Below are 7664 nucleotides of genomic sequence, written 5' to 3' on the forward strand. Positions count from 1 at the left end.
GAACAATAGTGATATATTGAGTACTGGTTTCAATTTTTATAGCGCAACGACCTTAAGTCACGATCTGGATTAATGATATTAGAAACATGAAATAGGAAATTTACACTTACCTTTAATGGTTAACTAATTATAAACGAAGAAAGTTGAGACGAGAACAATACGATATATTTAACATACGGGTAGTTAGGTAGACTCATCGACGATGTATGAGAAACGATACTTTCGTACGCAAATTCTATGAACACATGGCAACTTTAATGTACTCGGCTACATGTCCGTTCATATTAAATTTATATGTTTATTTTAAATAATGTAACGTTTGAGATCGTTAAATTCGAGTGTGTTTATTATGTAATTGGTGAGAATTTCTATTGAAACATTGAATGTATTAATGTTCCATGGTCTACAGAATAAACTTAATAACAATTCATAAGGTTTTATCGTGTTTTAATGATTTTTCAGGTTTCTTTTAAATCCTGTAAGTGTCTTAATACTTCTAGATGTCTACGTCGACGACAGTTCCTGCTTGGAGCATGCACAGTTGGCCACTCGCTCTGCGGGAGTCAAGGAGGCACCCAGTTTTTACATGCCTTTTCCTATATTTCGGCACTACTTTTCGTCGTGTCGTCCTAGTAGAAAAGATCCTTTATATGTGTTTCGAATCATGGACCTGAAGGATAGTGCATAGTCGAGCGAGCGGAGACCGAAAAATGGAAGAAAAAACAGCTCCCAGCCGCAATGTTTTGGTCCTCACCGTGGTACACCCTACAGTCGAATATATGTAATTAATGGTAGTGAGAAAGAGATCTGCGCATTATATTGATCAAAAATTATGTGTTCTCACTCTCACTACCATTACTCCCCTCTAAATTAAAATTAAGAAAAGAAAAAGGATGGGCATAGGATAATAAAAATAGAAATAGTACTTTGCGAAGTAAGAATTTTAATCAGGTCTCATATTAATACCTAAACAGAATTTAATTAATCACGAATCAGCTTTAGGTTCTTCTGTCACTGCTGCAAATTGATCCAAGTACATATTCTATTTGTTCTTTCCTTTCTAATACCAAGATCATTTCTAACACCAATTTCTCTACCTTCGGTGGTACATTAATTCCAACCAACTTAAACACTGCATTCCTAGTTAGTATTCCAATATCTCTCAGTCTTTTCCGTTGCGTTCTTTTTATCTCCTTGATATACTTCTGTAAAGATGGAAAACGGTTTTAAAATTGTACGTGTAAAGTAATGAGAGTATGAAGTTTTTATTACCATCATACTTACAAGTGTTTATTCATTATTCCTCCTTCCAAACGATGGATCCTTTGGAAACACTTCTGATGGAAAATGTTTTTATAGTTGTATGTATAAGTAATGAAAAGAGTAAAGCTTCTATTATCGACGAACTTATAGGTGTTCATTCTCTATTCCTCCTTCCCAATGGTGGATCCTTTGGATATACTTCTGAAAAGATCGAAAATATTTTTATAATTCTATGTAGAAAGAAATGAAAGAATAAAACTTCTATTAACGATATACCTTTATGTTGTACGTTCAATACATCTCCTTTCTGCATTTTTGGAAATTGTGCAGTATTTAAACTTTTGGAACTAATTGTAAGCCCTTTAACCGGATCGTCCTTCGATTTGTTCTTTATGTGCTCTTTCATTTATTTCGTCACATGCTCCTAAAAATATAATTTAATACGTCACATTATACTCCTGACAATTACCGTTTTGAAAAATTATTACTTCATTACGATTCTTTTATGAACTATCATGACGGCACTGACAATTCACATGTTCAACATCCATGTTCAAGACGAATAAACATATTCAAAATTACGCGGTACCTCATTGAGAGCAGCACTTGTGGGCCAAAATCATGGCCAAAATACAGCTGCTTTTCCCTTCCGTTTTTCGGTCTTCACCCGCTCACCAATAAGTCCACTTCATGCATCGTCCTTCAGATCCATGTTTCGAATATTCTACAAATGGTACTTCTTCGTATGTTGCTGAAAATACACATAGACCGAGAGGTGGCTGCATGGTAATCAACATGCCTAGGTTAATGAAATATCTTACGTGGAAAAGGTTGGATTGGTGTCGGCAAAGCGAAAGCCCGATCGTCAAAAGGCGCACCTGAGGGTTTATGCGTGGGCGGGCGATCAAACTTGTCGATTTTGAGACTGAGAAAAACTGTTTTCGTCAAGGCTGAAAATTTGCATAGCTATTAAGGAGCATGAGAAAAAGCAAGAAAAGAATTGTCAGAAGGCTAGGTGGAAGACAAAGGGTTGTCAGAAGCTGACGAAGTTGCGAAAAATTTCAGGAAATTTACATGTTAAGCAAAACTTCTGACGATTTGCATTTGTATTGTGTACGTATAGACTAAACTATGTGCAAAATGTCAGAAGGCAAAGTGGAAGACATTCTGAGAAATTCGAGTGCAAAGTGAGAGATCGTCTTCCGGCGCGCAGCGGTTTTCACACCCTGAATGTTCGTTCAGGACTCAAGGAACTATTATTAAAATGTCAGGAGATAGTTGAGAAGGTATACATTCTTATAAGAAACTTAAAAAAATTAACTTTCTTTGTAAAAATATTGATTTAAAAAAAAAATCATTCTGTTTCATGTTGTACATCTTGCACGTTTTCTTTACATTCGGGATCTTCATCACTATCATATTCAGACTCTTCATCAGCTGAAAATAATAAATAGTTAAGTAAATTAAATGAATAATGCATACAATCAGGAATCGCGAATTGGAAATTATCTTCCGAATCCTCAGTATCCAAAATAATATCTTTTACTGGTGGTGGCAACTGTGGGCCTTCAAACCATATGAAGTCGTATGTACTAGATTGTGTAAAGACCGATTTTTCCTGCTCTTCACACGAAGAGACTGACACTGTAATTGTTCACTGTTTAAAAATCGAAAATTAATTTCAATAAATTCGATTCGCGGAAGTCAGTTATTTTGCGCGACCTTCGGATTGAGGTTTTTCTTCGAAGGTACGGATCGAGCTAACCGCGATAAAAATAACAAATCGACAACATCGATATTTTATACGACCTCCGGAGCGAGAGATTTGTATCGAGACACGCGCCGAATTGCGCAACAAAAATCGGCACGGAGGATCGTTGTCAATACGCGATCGACGTCACCGTCCAACCGTTAACGAATCGAAGAATTCGAATTTGAGTGTGCAGAGTGGGAAAAAGGATTAAACGCTAGTGAGAAAACGGATAAGCGCGACTCTTCTATGCCACGCGCCGAGGTCGATGTGCGCGCGTTAGAACGCCGATTCCGTCGGAGTCTACGATGGATCGTCACGTACATTTAGTCCTCGATTTCTCGAGCTAGACAAAATTTCACTGGGGCCCCTCGAAGTCTCCGATGTTTACTTGCTTTTAGTATAGGCTGGAAACTTGGTTTTCGGCCCTGGTCGAACATACAGTCGGCTCGAAAAATGCCGCGCCGCACAGCACCGCACGCTCTGTGAGGATTGACCATAACTCGCCAAAAGAAGAGCACAAGGACGAGTGCTGGCTAAACCGACGATTACCGGGAGGGCCCATTCCCCGAGAATTCCGGGACCCAGACACATCGACGGCTTCTTTAGTGCTCGAAATAAACGCGTTTAAAAGTGCAAATTTAGTATCCGGTTATTTCGCGTCCCGTACCTCGAATCTGGACCCGTTAGGGGCCACCTATCCCCTAACATTTACCATGCCTCTAAAATAAGCTCAGACTCGAATGTGGTAGTCAAGTGTTCCGATACAGATATTGTTATAATTATATTAGGCAATATACACAATACTTCCTTTTGTATACATTTCTATTCTTTATACATATTTATACCTTCTTTTCTATGTATCATCTATTTTCTATACGCACATGTATATACTATTTTTCAATAATTCGATCCATTGCTGAAATATATTTCCAATATTATTTACAGTTTTATTCAATTTTATGGAACCCCAACTGCACTTCATAAGTACACTCCATAAAAAGCCTTAAGTTTAATTTAAACACCAGTTACAAATGATGTAATAACATTACATTGTTATAATGAAAAGCCTTGAATGTGCAGCGTACGCGAAGTATATTGAGAACGCTTTGAGAGAGATGACGGTCACCTAGCGAAAGAAAATATAAAAATGAACGACCGACGGCATCAGAGACCGAATGAAACATAGGAAGAAGAGTGCAGCAGTACAAATAAGGCGTTTCAAGCAAGTTTTCAAAGACATATTTACAAAAGAACATACCGATAAAGGCGGGAATACAATGCTCAGGTGAAGATGTGGTTTCGAAATTGAAAACAGGCGGAAGCCCGGATGAATTTAAATCCAGAAGGAACAGAAGAGCTGGAATACGGCGTGTAACATGTGCTTACGACGGCGTATATGCAAAAGAACGTACATATCAAGACAAGAGAGCAATGTCCAGATGAAGATCTGGTTTCAGAATAGGAAAATGAGCAACCGGCGGCAGCCAGGATAGAATTAAATCCAGAAGAAACAAAAGAGCTGGAATACGTCATCTCACATACGCTTCCGACGGCATATATGCGAAAGAACGTACCTATAAAGAAAAGAGAGCAAACTCCAGGTGAAAATCTGGTTCCAGAATGGGAGAATGGGCAACCGGCTGCACCTAGGATAGAATTAAATCTAAAATAAATAAAAGAGCTGGAATACGTCGTCTCACATACGCTTCCGACGGCGCAAAAGAATGCACCTATAAAGACAAGAGAGCAGTGTCCAGGTGAAGATCTGGTTACAGAATAGGAAAATGAGCAACCGGCGGCAGCCAGGATAGAATTAAATCCAGAAGAAACAGAAGATTTGGATTACGTCGTCTCACATATGCTTTCGACGGCGAATATGCGAAAGAACGTACTTATAAAGACAAGAGAGCAATCTCCAGGTGAAAATCTGGTTCCAGAATAGGAGAATGGGCAACCGGCTGCACCTAGGATAGAATTAAATCTAGAATAAATAGAAGAGCTGGAATACGGTATCTCACATACGCTTCCAGCGGCGTATGGCAAAAGAACATACTGACAAAAACGAGAAAACAATCACCTATTTCTGGTGGCCATCGGTGAGAAATGCTGGCGCTGCAGCCAATTCAACTAACCATGGAATATAGCATTGACTTCCGATAGTTGTTGCCGATTCGAAAAACCATCGCATACAATTATCCAACGCTGAATAAAAAAATTACAAATTCCTAACTAGGAGGAAAATCGATTGAGAGAAATAGCGCAGAATTTCGCGGTGAAGCGAATACGAGCCACAACTTGTTCCTGTAACTGAACATTTCGGAATTGCGTTTCAACTCGGGTTCGTAGGTCGGAAAGACTGAATCCACCGTCATAGACCACCTCTAAAAGTTAATTAGAAACGGCTGATGGCTTAGGCAGTACGTCGCGTTAAACGCACTGCTGCAGTTTGTCATCCTCGGGCCCTTCCTGGTGCGGTAAGTTACATCGCGCCCTATAAGGTCGGGACTTGAAGCTCGTTGCTATGAGCTTCCACCTTTACACGGTGTGGAGGGACAAACGTTGAGCATGATTCTGCTCCGTTTCACAGCAAGGGACTTGCTCGTGGAGCCGCTGAACTCATCGAGATATCATACACTCCACTGCGCAGAGTTCTGCCCAGGAGCGGGGACTCATGCCGCTCGGTAAGTGCGTCGAAAATTCTATTCTAATTCACCTTTGCAACATTTCAGAGATCAAGGACGTCGAAGATGTTAGAGCGTAATGGTCAATCCTCTCAGAGTGTGCGGTGCGGTGCGGCGCGGCGTTTTTTGAGCCGACCGTAAGTTCGACCAGGGCCGAAAACCAAGTTTCCAGCCTATACTAAAAGCATGTAAACGTCGGAGACTTCGAGGGGCCTCAGTGAAATTTTGTCTAGCTCGAGAGATCGAGGATCAAATGTACGGGTCAGGCCACCCGCTGTTCGTCCCAAAAGGTCATTTTTATGGCCTTTGCGGCGCTCCTCGTAAATTTCGCACAGAACGATATTTTTCCCGAACGCCGCACGCCGCATGTGAATTTTCTGTGGGATATTCGAGGGTAATAATACTCGACAAATATTTATATTTTGAATGTTATGGGAGAAAGTCCACATTTGTTAGACGAAGCTTGCATGGCTGAAGGAGATGCATCTTTTAATGGAAACCAATTTATTGTACGTTATTATTTTAATGATATACGATTTTTAACTCAATTTTTAATGACGAAATAACTAATACATCGCTTCGGTATTTCTTTTCTTTTGTTTTTACAGAAATCGCCGCTAAGGACATTCAGCGGCAACGACACGACCGTGCCCCAGGCCAATACAATAAATAATCAATAACATAAACGTTCGCGTTGCGAACGGTTCTTTTTATTTCGTATTTCTTTCGAGAACGCGGCCGGGTGACCGGTCGCGACAATAACGTTTCATTTTTATAATTCTTATACGAATTATCACATGTCGTTTTTTTGCGTACCCTTCTTCTCCTCACACTCCGGACTTCCGTTAGACTATCACCAAAGACAGGTCAAAGTATGGTTTCAAAATAGGAAAATGAGCAACCGGCGGCAGCCAGGATAGAATTAAATCCAGAAGAAACAGAAGATTTGGATTACCTCATCTCACATATGCTTCCGACGGCGTATACACAAAAGAATGTACCTATAAAGACAAGAGAGCAATCTCCAGGTGAAAATCTGGTTCCAGAATAGGAGAATGGGCAACCGGCTGCACCTAGGATAGAATTAAATCTAGAATAAATAGAAGAGCTGGAATACGGTATGTCATATACGCTTCCAGCGGCGTACGGCAAAAGAACATACTGACAGAAAAGAGAAAGCAATCACCTATTTCTGGTGGCCATCGGTGAGAAACGCAACCGCTGCAGCCAATTCAACTAACCATGGAATCAAGCAGATCCGTATACAGAATATAATTGGATTCACGTCTGATAATTCATCAGTGATATTTGGGAGCTGTTCCAAATTTTGTAACAAACTCAAACTAAAATATCCTTCCGTCAATGTACCGAGCCCCGGTACTTAAAGATAAAACACATGGACAACAGTAATGTTTCGAGCAGGTCACTGACAGACTTCGGCACATTGACGCACTGAAACTTTTCTAGGAGCAGGTGAACTTAGAGACGAACGACTAAATCTAACTCTAACTCTTTTCCCATTTTTTATAATTCTAGCGACTCTGTGATTTATAAAGTTGTTAGTTATTTCATTGAGTATGTTACATTTGTTTAATAAACATAAGTAACGACTAATCGCAATTTGCTAGTTTGTTCTTGCATGCAACTTTTCTTTAATCCTTTGCTTTCGTCACGAGCGCGGCGTATGGGCGCGGCGATGTGACGCACCCGATAAGAAGCTCTATCTACTGCACATAGGATATAGGACCCGTGACACAGACCAAACTATGACACAACAGCCCTATCTACCGCACATAGGACATAGGACCCGTGACACAGATCAAACTATGACACGACAGCCCTACAGGACATAGGACCCGTGACACAGATGAAACTATGACACAACAGCTATGACCAAAACTACTCAAAGTCTAAACCCCCTCCCATTCACTCTCGAACCCTATATAAACCCTTACAACATGTAAAAC

General features: G+C 40.2%; 1 long non-coding RNA gene across 4 annotated transcripts in view; it reads right to left on the reverse strand.

The window, feature by feature from the left end:
• Positions 1–491: 491 nt before the first annotated feature.
• The window catches only part of LOC108622184 (uncharacterized), a 14803-nt gene continuing 7630 nt past the window's right edge, over positions 492–7664 (reverse strand). The window contains exons 2-7 of one of the 4 annotated variants that reach the window (XR_003388797.1): positions 2085–2213; positions 1853–2014; positions 1540–1687; positions 1408–1464; positions 1285–1337; positions 497–1205 (exon numbers count right to left, since the gene is read on the reverse strand). This is a non-coding gene — a long non-coding RNA (uncharacterized LOC108622184). Of the gene's footprint in view, positions 1206–1284; positions 1465–1539; positions 1688–1852; positions 2015–2084; positions 2214–7664 lie in introns of all 4 variants that reach the window. The other 3 variants (XR_003388796.1, XR_003388799.1, XR_001916476.2) reach the window with 3 other exon arrangements.

Source organism: Ceratina calcarata, unplaced genomic scaffold, assembly GCF_001652005.2.
Source record: "Ceratina calcarata isolate Rehan_Ccalc_2016 unplaced genomic scaffold, ASM165200v1 scaffold21.2, whole genome shotgun sequence".
In the NCBI taxonomy this organism is placed as follows: domain Eukaryota; kingdom Metazoa; phylum Arthropoda; class Insecta; order Hymenoptera; family Apidae; genus Ceratina; species Ceratina calcarata.